Raw genomic sequence first — 17395 nt, forward strand, 5'->3', positions numbered from 1 at the left:
TCTCCTTTTTTTAACTGTTATCAATGGGAATCAGGTCTGGTTTCTAAACTATTTTAGGAAAGCGTCTGATGCAGAGAATTTGTTCTATTCAACTATTCATGCACTCACCAGGATCTTGAAGTTTCTGTTTTATTATTTTTTTTTCCTTAACAGTGTCACCATTTTCAAATCAAAGCATGAAGAGTACATTTCCACGGCCATACATCATTTGGCCTTGTCTAGATGAAGCATCAAGAAAGATGCTTTGCTAAGAGATGAAATGATCTGGGGTGGGGGAGGAAGGGTGTAGTATGCTGTGAGCATATTTTTCCTTCGGGGTAGCCAAGAGGTTCAAAAACAATCAAACATCAATTTGGTTTTGACCCCAACAAGATGACACCCAACCTCTCCTCTTTTTCTTCCCTTATACAGGTAAATTCACAAACACCTACCCACCCCCCACACATACACCCGTTTTCTAGTGAGTAGATTTGCCACTGACTCATCTAGTAACAGTCACGGAAATGAATTCCACCAAACAAAATTCACCTTCCCTCCTCGAGGGTTTGCTTTGCTGTTGTACTTCATTCATTTCTAGGATAGTGGGAGGGAGGTGTCCAGAGCCATGCTCAGGCTCGACAAGATATGCAACCTCTAAGCCTACACAAGGCATTTACCAAGACCAGCCACTGAGCATCAAAAAGATCCAAACTCACATCTAAGCCTGATAGCTCCCTTCTTAGACATTGCTGAGTTTTCTCTCTTTTGTACTGATAATATCCTTGACAATCAGATTCATTTCCCCAGGACTAGATACAAAGTAGTTGGCAAGTTCCACATCTTGGTGTGCAGAGTAGAGCAGAGCCCAGAGGCCCCAAGCCAAATCAATGCCAGAATAGCAGAGAGATATTGAAGTATTTTGAAAGCATAGCTATTAAAGTTTTAAGTCATTCATTTTGATGTCACACCTCTTCCAAAACACTGAGTCAAAGAAAGTAGACAGGTGAACACCTTCCTGCTGAAATCAACCTCCAACTACTTTGAATAAGACAAAGCATGCTAAAGGAGATTCCCTGGATAATTCTGGAACATCCCAACTGGGACGTAGCTACATACCGAGCTTAGAGTTCTTCTTTGATTTATTCTTCTTTTGGTCTCAGAAGAGTTCAAAAAAACCAAAGTCCTGTAAAATATGAAAAAAAATGGTTGGTTTCAAGGAAACTTCTAGAAAATGTCAATCAAAATTGTCAGAGGAATCAAGAGTCGTAATCTGCATACTTGGCTAAAATGAGGCATATTCTGAGTGGAAACTGATTTTTTAAAACACATCTTCAAAGCCACAGAGGTTAAGGAGATATTGAACACAGAAGACTTCTCAGGATGAAAGTTCTGTTTCCAATCAGAAAACAAGCCTGAGCCTTTCCCTTCCCAAGAAAGAGGGGGGAGATGGTCACAGAAATCCATTCTACATTCAATAATAAATCACTAACGACTCATACATTTTAATTTATCTTTATGCAGGATTTTTAAACAAGACTGAGGGAAATGGGGTTTTTTTTTCTCATTGGAATCCATCTAGGAAAAATGATCAAGAAAGTAAGGAGAAGTTGCTTCTCCAAATATGAAAAAAGATCCCAAATCAAGGACAGCGCTCCAGGAGAGGAGTATATATGTAGAATTGGATTCATTTTTAAAACGTTATGTAAGAGACAAATCTTAAATGGTATCTTTTGGCAAAGAGATATGGGATGAAACAAATTGGTGTCTCATGTGTATATCACAGACACTGGTAACGCTCACGATTTATATTTGGTGGGGATAAGTGTCTTAAATACCATATAGAAATAAGAATCATCCATCTTTCACTAGCAGCAGTAAGCTAGCTGCACCATACAGAACATGGATAAGCAAGCTTTGAACCAAAAATTGAATGTGAACAAAGAAACTGAAAGTTCGGAAACATAGTACAAACAACACAAACCTAAACTGACTGAGAGTCTGGACTGACATCTTGTCTCTAAAAAGAAAAAAATTCCAGAAAGCCTTAGAGAGCCATCTTGTCCCTTCCTCTGGCAAGGACAAGGTGAGAAGGCACCACTCCTAAACCAGAAAGCAGAGATCCAGCTAGTGACAAACACCAAACCTGCTGGTGCTTGGGCTTTTCAGCTTGCAGAACTATATAAGAGGCAAACTTCTGATGTCTCTACATGCCTCAGTCTGAGGTTTATTTATTTTAATTTTTTTCCTTTTCCAAGCCTGAAAGGACTAAGATAATAGGCAGACAAATGTTACCTGATTTATCCTGATGCAAACCAACCAACCCATTCAAAATGATTCCAGAAATACCTGTCAAATGATGCATGGTAGTTGTTTCAAGACATAATAAATTAAACTTAAGAGGTGCAAGATTTAGAGACATCTTAGTAATGCGATATTCCTTCTCCACAAAAATACCAAAATGAGATGTAATTATGTGAAATTCCCATGGTTCGAGGTCATTATCGGTGGTCTGATTTCACTGTATCTAAGAGAATGAATGGGAAGGCTTTTGAAAGTCCTTGACTGCACTCAAGTTGTTATAGAAAGGTAGCCACAAGGTCACAGAGCTGGATGTGGTTGGCTTGGCTGCTTGGCTAAGTTATGAATGGTGTCCATGGGTGGGGGGGAGCGTGGCAGGGAGGGGGGTCATTTTCTTGTCCACCAAGTGAAAGAGTAAGCTAGACTCCATTCAGATACTTCCTTGGTTCTGGAGACATCTGGGCCTTCCCCTACTTGTTCTACATCTAAACAGCTGCTTAAATTACATGATGAGATAAGGGGAAGGAAGCTGGGGGGAGGGGTCCCATCCATGTAAGGAGCTCTATGTTGAAAGTCAGATGGAATAAATGAGATTTCTGACCGTTTCCTGGGGGGGGGGGTTAATTTTTATAAGAAACCACGGAAAACATGACTGTCAGGTTGTATTGGCAAGACTGTACCCAAGTTTTGCAGATATGTGGTGCTTAAGAAGCGTAAATGGAGGCCTATAACCGGCCTTAGGCTAGGTTTGCAGACTTGGAGATTTGGTCATGTCTTAGCATCTGTGGACAGAGACATGTCCAATGACATGTTTAGTCATGGAATCTTCACAGTAATGCCATAGAGTTGGTTCTATCAATGCTCCCATTTTATAGATGGCTCAGGAAGATTCATTTCTTAGAAAGTTGCTAAGTTATTTAATGGTATGTTGAGTCTGGATTTGGTCCAAGTAGTAGGATCCCAGAAACTGTCTTCACTCTATTGGTTGGCTGTCCCTCAAGTCAGATAACCCAGTAACTGAGAGACTGGGTCTTTTAGTTCAAACTCTAGAAATTAAGAGTACCCACTATGTGCAAGGGATTTGAAGAACTGGGAACTGATGGTGATAGCAGAGCCTGAGATTTAGTAGTGAAGAAGATTCATCACCAAATAACTCAGTCTCTTCCTAGATTGGCTTTGTTCCCTATTTTCTATCTAATTTTTTTCCAAGAAAATCTGAGTCATTTCTGTGCCTGAAGTTCTTTTCTGAGATTCTATTCATTTCAAAATATACCCCAAAGTATTTGATATTCCTTTCATCAAAAGATAGAGTTTAATCCCTGCTCCCTGAAGACTTAACAGACTCAACTCTAATAAACAGATTGTGGTGGGAAGCCATGGTTAAGGCCTGAGATGTAGACTTCTCTCCAGAGTTGCTTTTTTTTAAAATTATACATCAGTGTCATCTTCAAATGGGAAAATTATAAGAGGGGAACTTGCACATCAGAGAAGGTACTGTCTTACATCCTTTTTCAAAAAAATAATTTTTATTATCTCAAAGTAGTTGTATAAAGAAGTTTCAGTTCCATGCATCTGTTTATGAGTACAATGCATCTTGATTTCTTCCCTTTTTGTATGAATGCATGCAACAGATGAATGGCCAGTTTCCCAACTATGCTAGACTTCCACCTCTCTCTTAATTATAACATTTTTAGGGAATGGGAGAAAATTCAAGCAAGAGTTAAAGGCAATAAGTAATTTTAAAAGGCCAGGAAATTTTCAGCTCAATAATGAAGGTCACCTCTCTATTTTTAATTGCAAGTCATTACTTGAATAAAAAAAGTAATTACTGCTGTTTCTCACCAGAATTGTGATGGTAGCTTAAGTCCAGGTACATGTACTTTGGACTGATGTATACATGTGCATTCACCATGGAACAGTTTACTTACTCATCCAGTTTTAAGAGAGAATGTAAATTAAAATGTTTTCTTGTTGCACAAATTCTCCCCCCCCAGCAAAAAAAACACCATTTCACTTCTAGAACATTAGTACCTAATTGCCTAATTATTCCTGCCATGAAAGAAACAAAGTTAACCTAAGACAGAAGCTGAAAGCTAAGCTAGCTGAGCTCCAAATAAGGGAGACATGTTTTGAGTTGTATAAATAGTTTTGAACTATGCCATTTTATTTTTTGGCTGACAAACAATAAGATTCTTAACGTGTGAAATTAGACCCATTGAAGGAACGAAAGAGGACTGGGGATGAATGCCAAGCTGTTCAGCAAGGAAGCGCGCACACACATACACACACACCACCACCACCACCACCACCACCACCACCACAGCCACCATCACCACTACCATCAGCAGCAGCAGCAATAGCAGCAACATTCCCCAACCTTCTGAGAGACTCCACAGGTCTCAGAAAAATAAAGTTAACAGGAACAACCCTTCAATCATCAGGAAAAATAAAGATATCCAGGAGGACAAAGAGGCCTTGAGCTCTATCAGCTTATTATAAATAGCATTTCAAAAGTAGCACTTTTGAGAGATAATATATAAATATTTTAACTAGTGAAGTATAGGTATGGGCTATTTTTTTCCTATGCTATGTCCAGAAAAATCTGCACATACGCATCAAACTTTGCATCTAGGGAATCTGTTTTATTGTGATGTTTGCATTTTTAAACAGCATGCCTGACCTATTGGGGGGGGTTAATACAACTAAATGGAGCCTATTTGCTGTTTATTATTTATAGAAGATTCACTTTGCATTAAGCATTCTCAAGATATTTGTGTTTGAGCTGCATCAAGAAGTGTTGCTAGGTAGCTTCCAACACCATAGCAAGCAAGAAAATGACAAGTGGAAGAGAGCTCAACCTGCTTCCCATACTCTAGAAGACAAGATGAAAATCAGGTTCTTTTCTCCACAAAGGCCATGTTCGGAAATCAGGAGAAGCTATCCACAGGCTTTTGTCTAAAAAGTACAAACGTAGGTTCTTAAGTCTCCAAAGGGAAATCTCAACAGGTGACAACAAAATCTCCCTATCTATTGCTCAGATCCTAATTACAACACACACACACACACACACACACACACACACACACACACACACACACACACACAACCAAAAGTCCATCTTCCATCCACAAGATAAGAAACAACCAGAGATCCATTGCTTGCTTGCTAGAGTCAGTAGGATAAGAGGTTCAAAGAGCAGAGTAAACAAGGACAAGAAGGAGAAAGAATAGAAGGAGAAGTAGTAGAGTTGGAGTAGCAGAGCCCATGAGACTCTTTTCCGATTAGCTATCCAAAAAGCCTAAAGTGGAGCTGTGGCTCCAGTGTACTAACCTTGAACACAAAAGCTCGAAGATAGCACCAAGGCCCTGAGCTCAAGCCCTAGGACTACCCCTCTTCCTCCCCCAAAAAAGTCTTTATTTACATGGATCTATTTCACTATGATCTTTTTAGTTAGTCTTCCCAGAGACTTCCATAAAGTAAGATGACTATTTAAATATTGGTATTAAAGTCAAAATACAGTGTTGGCAAATTCCAAGCTTAAATTATTCAATAATCAATAGTGAGCATTATGTTTAGTATGTAGCAATTAATTCCAATAACACCTACTTGCTTACAGACTATCAAAAAGGGAAATGAAATTTAATGTGGAAAAAGGAGAAAAGAAAGTCATGGCAGGAAGGAAAGAAAAAAGGGAGGGAAGGAAGGAGGAACACAGGAGAGAGAAAGAAAAGAAGGAAAGAAAGGGAATAGGAAGAGAGTGACAGAGTTTAATTATTTTTAAGTTTGTTACTGGAAAAATCAATTAAGATACCTATTTCCCATTGCATATATTTTCAACTAACTCTTAGAAATAGAATGAATTGAGTTTTGAAGACAAACACTTCTGACATCACTAACTGTTATGTATTTCAACATTGAATGGCTCTCTGGGTTTAATTAAAGAAAATATCCTAGTTCTGAATTTTTAATACTAAGAAACAGTCCATAAAAACCATTTGAATATCACATGGCAGACAAGGTGTTTAAAGCATTTACGGAACAAAGAAAGTTTTAGAAATCATCAAATTTTTTGTCACAAATTCATGTACATTTGAAATACCACTGCTGCAAAAAGACAGGTGCAAGCTATTTTGTGCAGCACAAATGAACAATTGGCAGTTAGCTTTCTGTATCCATAGCTCTGGATCCTACTGTGGGCAGATCAAATGTGTATATACCAAACATGTACAGGCATTTGCTTCTTTTAATGTATTGCTTACAGAATGGTAACAACTACTTGTACTTTATCAAGCATTATCAATACTCTAGAGATTATTTCAAGCCTATAAGAAAATGTACATACTTATATGCAAATATTGGATTCTGGTATCCTTAGAACTGGAGAAGGCATCCTGGAATCCATCCCCCATGGATACAGAAGAATAGCCATATCCTCACCTTTTCCCAATTACTTGTTAACATTTTTATTAAGTAAATCCCTGATTTGGTCATGTTTCCAGGTTGCCAAATATTTTTATAATGGGATTCAAGGTGATGCATCACCAGATCCTAAAGTCATTGATGATTTTGTGTCGTTGACTGAAGAATCAAGACTTTGCCCCAAATCACAAGCCATCCCACAGTCTTACTCTTTAGCTTGCAGTTCCAGTTCCCAGTTTTAAAATGGTCCTTCTTCCTTGTTGCTACCTACTAATCATCCTCTTCAGAAGTTTCCAGCATTTTCTTTTTTGGTTCTGGGATCAAAAGTGCAAACTCATTCAACCACTATGGAAAGCAGTATGGCAGTTCCTCAAAAGACTAAACATAGAGCTCCCCTATGACCCAGCAATTCCACTACTTGGCATTTACCCAATCATCCAGAAACAAAGACATACTAAATCCACCAGCACAACAATGTTCATTGCACCACTATTTATCATAGCAAAGATATGGAACCAACCTAGATGTCCCTCAGTTGATGAGTGAATCAACAAGATGTGGTATTTATGCACAATGGAATTCTATGCTGCTGTCAGAAAGAATGACATTGCCCCATTTGTTAGGAAATGGAAAGACTTAGAAAAAAATCATATTAAGTGAAGTAAGCCAGACTCAAAGGAACTTAGGCTCAATGGTTTCCCTCATTTCTCATAATCAGTAGAAATCTTGGGCTCTCCTAGCAGAGATTTGCAATAGAGCAAAACCTTGATACAAAAGGCCATATAGTAGGACGCTAAATGAAAGGATCTCTAGGATATAGAAACATAAGCCATATAATGAATGATTGTTGTTCTTAAGGTATTATGTTATCTCTCATCTCTTTTGCTGTTCCTTGGTTATCTCATATTGTTACAGTATCTCACTTTGTTACCTGATATATGGGATATATTTGTATTTGGTTATTTGAAATTGGATAGGGAAGGGGGGGAAACAAGATGAGAGGTGGGGGGGGGAGGGAAATGGGGACCAAGACATGTGAAAAGGTATCAATGTATGGGAATTAATGCACCATCTATCTGGCAAATATCATGTAACCCTTCTATTAATTACAATAAAAAATATATGAAAAAAAGAAAAGAAGGAACAAAGACAAATTCTAAGTCATTTGTAAATTGGCAAACAGGTTCAGATGTGGTGGCATACACAGCTGGGTGTGCCTGTGTGTCCTTCTGAACTCTGTATCTGAGGTAGCCACGAAGCATGGCATCCTGGTAGTGAATACACACAGAGCCCAGCTCCAGGTTTCTGTTATTCTATGAAAGGAGATTGGGCTCTTTAAGTCCAAGGTAACTTTGATGGTGTCAGATGGTAAGCAAATCTCCACAGAAAATAGGGCTGTGTTGAAAAAAAAACATAGAAAGCATAGTCCTGGAAGGGATCTGTTCATTTGCTTTTGCACCCCAAAATGAAATTAAAACATATAAATTAAGATTGGTATAAATACATAATTAGATTATCAAAACATGGAGAAGGGACAACTCTAGCTTTCAGAAGACTTATAGTTACTTGGTGTGGAGAAAAAAATAATAAAGGAACCAGAAAATTACCCATTAGGTCATCAACATTAGAACTGCTAGAGGAAAGATCTGCTGATGTATGGAAAAACTGAGAAAGAAACAGGAGACTTACAGGATCTCAAGAAAACACCCTCAATATACTGATTTTGATATTACTAAGTGAAAAAATAAGAATCACTCAGGCAAACACCCTACAGTCACCATCCTTACCAAGTGACCAAGTTAACATCACCAGTGGCTCACGCCTGCAATCTTACCTACACTAGAAGCTGAGATCTGTGGATCTTGGTTCAAAGCCAGTCCTGGCATTGTTTATTTCCTATTAACTAGCAAAAAGACAAAAGTCAAGCTGTGGCTCAGTTGGCAGAGTGCCAGCCTTAAGCAAAAAAGCTACCTAGGCCCTGTGTTCAAGCTCCAGTACCATCTTACTTACTTACACACACACACACACACTCGCACACATGCCCACACAGAGCACATATGACTTTACTGTAATCTTTAAGAACACATAAGGAAAAACAAAAGCATTCTAAAGACCAACTCACCTGTAATCTTCCAAAGTTTTAGATCAAAAAAAACAATAACTGCATACTACATGGGAGCAAGGAACTCAGAGCAGCACAAAATAAATATAGTACAAATGAAGTTTATGTAAACACATCAATGTTAGTTTCTAAGTTTTGGTGTTTGTATCACAATCATAGAAATTTAACATGATTGGTCTGTCATGGAGGAGGGTGTGTGGAAAAACCTAAGTCTCTGTATTATTTTCCAATTTTCCCTCTAAGTCTAAACTTATTTGAAAGTAAAAAGTAAGGAACAGAAGAATTGAATGTAAAATGACAGAAGAGCACATTTCTCATGCGTGAAAAAGCCCTATTTTCTGGGTTTTCTTCAGCAGCGAGCAGATCCCTTGTGGGTTTTTTCTCTTTGCTGGGTTCACTCTCAAAAGCTGCTATCTAGGACAAGATTTGGATTGCCAAGGTTTTTTTTTTTTTATTAAAAGCTTTTCATAAAAAAAAAACCTCTGTCAACATCAGTCTAGTGAAGACAACTATGCCCTATAATGACAAGTAAATAATAGGCAGCATTTATTAAATGCTTACTGTATACCAAACACTGTTTTAAGAATTTTAGGTGTGCTAACTTCTAGCATGTCCTCAACAACCCTGTAGGGTACATACTATTAATATCCCAATTTTCATTAACAAGAAATAATTATGACCTTATTTGGCCCAGATCATGTGGTTAGTGTTGATCTGACCTTTAGGACAAAGCCAGGGCCAGCGTTCCCAGATCCATCTTCCCTCATTCTGGCAGACAAAAGACACAGAATAATGAAAGTTGGTGCCACACCAATATGATATTCAGAAGGACACTACTAAATCGCATGGATTAAACATTAAGAGGCACTTGTCTCTGCTGCAAAGTTGATGTTATTAATGGCTCTGTTCTGCTCTAAAGTTTTTATTCCCAAATCTACCAGATGTGTGTTGAGAAGTAAAAAACAACGACCAAAATGACTATGTGATCAGAGATTTAGAAACTTTAATAGGCCCTTGGAAGACATGAGGGACTTTTATATAATGGTGTATTTAGACAATTCCTCACATTTGTGTTGTTTATTCAATGAACGATACTGATTTCGCTATTAAAGAAAACATACTTAAAGAGAAAGGAAAATACATGTTGATTTCTTAATACACCTAAAGTGTGTTAAGTCTATTATGTAAATATACGGTGCATATTTTGGAAACATACATTATTTACTCCACAGATGAGGTGTTTAGTGAAGAGGCTATTATAGACTGTTGGATAAACAGATATTTACACCATTTTCAATCAATTATTTAAAACACATGCCATTAAAAGTTTATTAGCTTGATTGTTTCTAAAGAACCACCACCAAGATCATTAAAGCAATCAAGGTTCCAGGGATTCAATTAAAATATAACAATAAGTGAACAATTTGAATTACAATAAACATAAGAGTCACATCACAAGTACAAGATGAACTCTTACTTTTTTTTCTTAAGTAACTCAACTATTGAATCTTTTCATTCAAAACACCGATTGAATTGCCCTTATCATGAAACAAAAATCTTTGGTCGAAATGAGTTTTGTAAAATCGCTGAGTTCATACTAAAAGCTTATGAAAGGTCTTTTTAAGAGAATTAAGCCAAGGACTCCATTCTGTCTCTTTTCATCTTGCCCTCACTTTTATTTTGTTAATGTCATGAAATCTGAACAACTCATCTGGTATGCTGTCTCTTCTAGTTTACATAATCACTTCCTTATCTTGTGCATTTCTGCTCAGCCAAGAGAGATATCCAGGACTTTAGATATGAAGGAAAACAATAAATACATATATACCAGAGGGCCAGTTTCATGGCCAGACACCTCAACAATGAACATATCATCTTAAGACAAATCAGTGCTTTTCTTGTTCTTGTAACCCACACAGCCTTTCTTCAGTTTGAGTAGCTTTTAAGCAAATTGGCAAATGTTTCTAAATGTCTTTTGTGAACATTAAAACCACAAGCCCAAGATTCTAAACACACACACACACACACACACACACACACACACACACACTAAAGTCTTCAAAATGTTTTTGATTTCCAACTCAAAATGCCTCTGACTTATTCTCAAAAGAAAATTATAGTTAAATTAGAAACACAGGCAACGTAGGAGTGATAATAGAAATGCCCGCAGAAGTCAGTCTGCAATTGTTCTATTGCCGTAATACAATCTATTCCAGAATAATTTTTCTTTTTATTATTTCATTAAGTTGTATCTCACTAAAGTTCCTCTTAGGAGCTCTCGGCAGCACCAAAATTTTTCATTGTGAAAACGATAAATCACTGGCCTAAATTACAATTTAATTATAAACGCCTTTGCCTTCTAATGCTGCTGGGGACCTTTTACCCTGCTACATAATTCTAAAAAATGACCCCTGTCATAATTTCCTTCACTCGAATAATATGGAGAGATCTAATCCTGAATCCTGCTGTCTTATAATTTAATATAAGAGGTAATTATTATTCAAAAGATAATGTTACAGATATTGGAAATATTCTGAAGTTGGAGTCTATTAAAAAATAGAAGAAGAAATCTTCGGTATGTGAGCGCTTTCTATCACCATATCTATCAAAAGAAGCAGGGCAAAAAAAAGCAAAAAGGTATTTAATGAGAAAAAACCACATTAGAATCTACGGATGTACAGCTGGTGTTTTGTGTATTGTGTGGAATGCATTTATATTGGCTTCAAACCATAATTAGGAATGAAATATCTCATGTCCAAAATCAAAAGTCATGTTAGGGAGCAATAGTTTTGTTAAGTTCAGAATCTGCAATGAAATCTGATTTAAAAGAAGAAAACACAGCCCTCTGTTTACATGAGTGACAAACAGACTGGCATAGCAAGGGACTACAAAGCCAAAGGAAAACAATAGACTGGATGGGACTAAGTAGGGAGTGATGGAGTAGAAATACCAGGATGTAGCAAAAGCAAGAGGATTCCTGGGTGTCTGGGACATTTTGCTGGCAACATTGGTCCTGTCTGGATGGTGCCTCCCTAAAAAGATCTTTTGTCTCCCCAGCAACATATCCACACTGGGGTACAGGATGGAATCACCTCTTTCTTTCCATGACTCAAAACAGACAAACAGATCAAAGCACGGAAGCTTCCTCAGACCTGACCTCTCTTTTCACCTGACAATGATCAGGAATCTAAGGCACAAGAGAGTAGAGCCTCTAGCACACAGCTTGCCTACCTGCACAGGTAGCTGAATCTATGAATCTCTAGAACTGGGTCACCAGTAGCTCACACCTGTAATCCTAGCTATTGAGGAGGCTGAGATCTGAGGATTGATGTTCAAAGCCAGCCCAGGCAGGAAAGTCTATGAGACTCATCTCCAGTTAAGCACCAAAAAAAAAACCAAAAGTGGAACAGTGGCTCAAGAGGTAGAGTGCTTGTCTTGAGCACAAGGACAGAACTTAGGCCCTGAGTTCAAGTGCCAGGACCAACACAATGAATGAATATTTTTAAACAAACAAGTGACTCACAAGAATTATAACCCCTGCCATCCAATCTTAGACTAGTCAGCAAACATCTATGCAGCTCAATAAACAGATTGAACAATATGCAGACACTGTTTTATCGCTTCTTGTGTTTTGTTTTGTTTTAGCTTTGAGAGCAGGTCATTTCAAATGCACTGGAAGGGTGCTTTTCCCTCCCCTCCCCCACTCTCCATCCCTCCATAAATCTCTGGACAGTACAAATGAAGAATGTCTCATTATAAACAGAAAGAAAGGGCCTCCCTAAGCAGGGACATCCCAGAATACCATTAAAGCAATCATTAAAAATAACAACCTACCTAAGGAAAAAAAATAAGACTCGCTCTTTTCAGAGATATAGATTAATTAGCCAAGAATATTTTTAAAAATAGAGTTTCTGGGCTCGAATAGGAATTAGAATCCAGGGGGAATAAAAAAGATATGGGGTGGGAAGGGACTAGTTTGTAGGAAGCAGGTCTATAATTTTTCTCAAACACTAACAAAGAACCACAAAATTGTATCCATAACGAACTAGTAATAAAGAAGTGTGCAGAGGTTGGTAGATTGTGCCTATCCTAAATCATTTTGTGAGGAAGGGAGATTTAAGAGTCCTGGGAGGTTCAAGGCAGACACTGGACTAGACTCTATTAACTAAACAAAAGTACATTCAGGTGGACACACAAGCAGATGGATAGGGGCACTGACAGGCAATCTACAGATTTAAGATGCACTAACATTTTTTCTGCTTCACTGTGGTCCATTTTGGAGGGCTCTCAGTTGTAATGAGGTATGGTGTGTTCAAAATAGAAAAAGAGTAAAAAAAATATCCTGGCCCCCACAACGAAGTTGAAGCTACCTGCATATTGGAACCCTTGCCATGGTCACCTATATTTAGAATTTCCCTGTGGAATTAAGAAATGACTACAAAGCGGAGTTACCCACTGATATGAACTGAGCAGAAATCTGTCTTCCCGTAGCAGTCACAAAGAAATGGAAATTACCCACAGCAAAAAAAGATGATACAACTCTCATTTGAAAAATGTCAATTCTGTGGTCTCCATATTACAAACAAATACACACATAAGCATATGCAGCTATTTTTATCTGTATGATTTCTTCTAAATATTTCATTATATTTCAGGAGATGAACAAAGGAGTACACATGTAATTGTATATATGTATATATGTGCATATACATATATACATACATACATATATATACATATATATGTATATAGTGATCATATTGGAAGAACTAGAACCCATAGCTCCTGAAGAATGAAGGATTGTTGGGTCACTATACTACCACTCTTCATGGAACAAATAATCATACTCAAAGGAGAGAACATTTCTTTTTACTTTCAAAAAGCAGAAAATGTGAGATTTAAAAAAGGAAAAGAAATGAACAGAGAGCCAAGCATTAGTGGTTCATACCTATACACTTGGCTACTCAAGTGGCTGAGATCTGAGGATCAAGGTGTGAAGCCAGCAGAAAAATCTGTAAGACTCTTCCCTACAAATTAAATTAGCAAAAAAAAGCAGACATGAAGCTGTGGCTCAAATGGTAGAGCACTAACCTTGAGAAAAAAGCCAAGTAACAATGTCATAAGTTCAAACCCAGTACAAGCATAAAATAAACTAATTCAAAATAAGGTTAAAGACAATTGTCCTATAGTGATTGTGAAAAGAACCCCATTGGTCAATCCCTAGTCTGTCAAGATCCTGTCACCAACTGGGTCTCTTGTGTTTATTACCTTGCCTTGTCATTCATGGTGTCTGCCTACATTTTGGATGTCCTAAGTATTGAATGTAAAACAAAGATTTCATTAGAAGTAAATTATCTTAGAACAAGACAAGAATTACTGTGCGGGGAGTAGAGACCGTAAGAAAGTGGTAGCCCCAAATGACTTGTCACCAAAAAAGTTACCATGGTTAGAAATCTAACTTTCACCTTCCAGTGTGAGTTGAAGGAACATGGATTTTCGTCCATGAAGACGTAGCCTTAATAATTAGCTTTCCCACAAGGAAATGAGGGCAGCTAGCAGAGTCCTGATTAGCTGCCTTGGCCAAGACCCCTGGTGTAAATAACCCCACCATGGCTGGCTTGGATCTGCCAAGGTAATACAATTGGACACGGAGCCAGGAAGAGAATTCCAGTAGCCAACATTAAGTAGGACTGCTGCCTTAGAGAGACCAATGTTAGGATCTCAAGACAAGGGCGCAGAGAACAGTAAAATGCAGTAAAATAATTAGAAAGTGACGCTCTATTACCTTTGCTTTTCATATAATTTAATTGTAAGTGTATGTAATTTAATTTTTCATAATGGCTGTGTTTAACAACCGACACACACACACACACACACACACACACACACACACACACGTGCGCACACAAAGATTCCTGTAAATTTAACCATTAGATCTTTTGAGCCAGCACGAGCCAGCTTCAAACTATCATTACACAAAATCTCTTCAGTTTTAAAGGCTTAAAGATGCTCCCCGTAGGAGTTTCATAGGGTGCTCCAGTTCTGGACTACAAACAGCAAAGTAAACGCAGAAGACCCAATGAAGCAGGCCAACAGTTGGACATTGAGCCAATGTAGGCTGATGCTTAAAGGAGAAAGGACCTGGGTGGATCCCACAGGCGTTACCAACTGGCTGCATTTGAGACTCCAACGAGGTCAAGCCTAAAATCCTAGCCACTCAAGGGACTGAGATCTGAGGATTGTGGTTCAAAGCCAGCCCTGGGAAGGTAAGTCTGTGAAATTATTGTCTCCAATGAACCATCAGAAAAGTTGGAAGTAGCACTGTGGCTCCAAGTGGTGGAGCTCTAACCTTCAGCAAAAGAACTCAGGGACAGCACCTAGGCCCTGAGTTCAAGCCCTACAACTGGGGGAGGGGGGGAGGGGAGAGAGGAGAGGGAGGGGAGAGGGAGGGGGAGGGGGAGGAGGAGAAGGAGGGGAGAGAGAGAGAGGGAGGGAGGGAGAGAGAGAGGGAGGGAGGGGGAGAGAGAGAGAGAGAGAGAGGGGGAGGGAGGGAGGGAGGGAGGGAGGGAGGGAGGGAGGGAGGGAGGGAGAGAGAGATATTTCATGGGGCTTTGCCAGGCTTCCAGCCAAACCTCCCCCTACAGTGCTAAGTCTCCTTTAGGCTCTGGAAGATCTTACAAACTGAAGTACTTGCTGTCCCTCAAACACTGTCACATTTTTTATTGCTCTGAGCTTTTTGCCTAAGATGTTTTCTTTTTTCCATATATTTTTGTTGTGATTAATAGAAGGGTTTCATTATATTCACCAGATAGAAGGTGCATTACTTCACATACATTGATACCCTTTCTCATGTCTTGGTCCCCATTTCCCTCCCTCTACCCCCACTAAGATGTTTTCTTTAAAAGTTCTCCATCCTGCAAGAGCAAGAGCTATCTTCCCTTGCCAGCTTGTCAGTGCTGCCCCTACCATACCCAATCCAGCATCTCACTGCATCCCACCTTCCATGCCTCTGTCATGCTGATTTATGGTGTTTATGCCAACTGGTACTTTAGTTACTTGTCTTCTGTGCTTCTTACTTAACTCATCATCACTTTCTCCCTCAGGGCCCCTGGCAGTAGACTACACAGAGTGGGAGTTGAATCATTACTGGATTCATGTTTTGACCATTTCTATCCAAGTTAGCTAGATAAGACTAAATTGGGAGTAAAAACCCTAATTATATAGCCAATGTATTTTATTTTGTAGCACATTGTGTATTGAAAGTAGTCAAAGATTTTTTTTAAAAAAAGGAGATTCCACTTTTATGAAGCTGTCAGCTGATTAAAAAAAACTGTTCTGCCCCAACTTTCTGGCTACTTACCTCTCCCTGGGGATTTAAACTGATGTCAAACCTCCCGTCCATGTCCCCACAGGACAGCGGTGAAAACACTCCTGCCCCAAACTCTACGGTGTGTGACAGCTATTTTACAGGACAGATTTCAGAATGCTTGGGCCCACCTTGCCTCAACAGTACTCAGAGTCCTACATTTACCAGTGTGGAAATATTTTTAAAATACAAGTAAGATCTTTTTAAGCAAGTAGTTGATAGATGTATATTTAAGTTATGATTGTGTGTGTGTGTGTGATGCCAGGGACTGAATTCAAGGACTCACATTTTCAAGGTAAATATTTGAACCACATTCCCAGTCTTAGTTTTTGCTTTAGTTTGATTTTGATCAAGTCTTGTGTGTTCACCAGAGTCGACCTCAAATCATAACCCTTTTGCCCCCTGAGTAGCAAGAATCATAGGCATATGACACTATGCTTGACATGGCCACTTTTATGTAAAGCTTTATATAAAAACAGTATATATATAAACATTTATATAAAGGCAAAGCAAAACTACATGTCTTTTATAGCCTATTCGTGAGGCAGAGAAAAAGAAAAATATGTAAAGAATGATGGATACCAAATTCAAGAGAATGGTTGATCTGTGCAGGAGGCAAAAATGAGGGATATAAAGAGAAATAAAATCAAGGATAGGTACATATAGAAAGCTTTGAATAAACTTGGAACTTTTTGTATTTTGAACAAACAACTCTGAAACAAACATGGTAAGATGTTCCAGTTTCACAGAACTAGATAGTTTTGATTCTTTTTTTGTTCTTGTTTTGTTTCTCTTTTTGTATTTTGAATGAACTTGAAGTACTTCCTAATTTGAAAAAAAATTTACTTGTGATAGAAGATTCATTTAAGTCTTGTTCTTCATAAAGACAATTCAGCATCATCAAATGAAAAAGTAAAATCACTATAGGAATGATTGAAGTCTCCACATTATCAATACAGTTTGATCTTTTAATTTAACTGAATTGATTATAATCATCTGCTTGGGGTTGAATAGTTGATATTCACTTTAAATGAATCAATCATTCTGCAATTAAAGAATGTGCAGCTCGTTTAAAAACAACAAAATCCTCAATGATTGCAAGAGCAATAACACATCTTCCAAATGATGGCAGTACAGAAAAGGTTCATTAAAGGAGAGGTCTCCTACCCCAGCAAGAATGACTATCAATGTGAAAGAAAGACTTTGCGCAC

General features: G+C 38.3%; 1 long non-coding RNA gene across 2 annotated transcripts in view; it reads right to left on the reverse strand.

The window, feature by feature from the left end:
* LOC150046922 (uncharacterized) overlaps nt 1-17395 on the reverse strand; it is a 465336-nt gene that overhangs the window by 387937 nt on the left and 60004 nt on the right. For both annotated transcript variants that reach the window (XR_016539488.1, XR_016539487.1), the window contains exon 2: nt 1096-1162. This is a non-coding gene — a long non-coding RNA (uncharacterized LOC150046922). The remainder of the gene's footprint in view (nt 1-1095; nt 1163-17395) is intronic.

This window comes from Megascapheus bottae, chromosome 24 (genome assembly GCF_031878675.1).
Source record: "Megascapheus bottae isolate mThoBot1 chromosome 24, mThoBot2.hap1, whole genome shotgun sequence".
Lineage (NCBI taxonomy): Eukaryota > Metazoa > Chordata > Mammalia > Rodentia > Geomyidae > Megascapheus > Megascapheus bottae.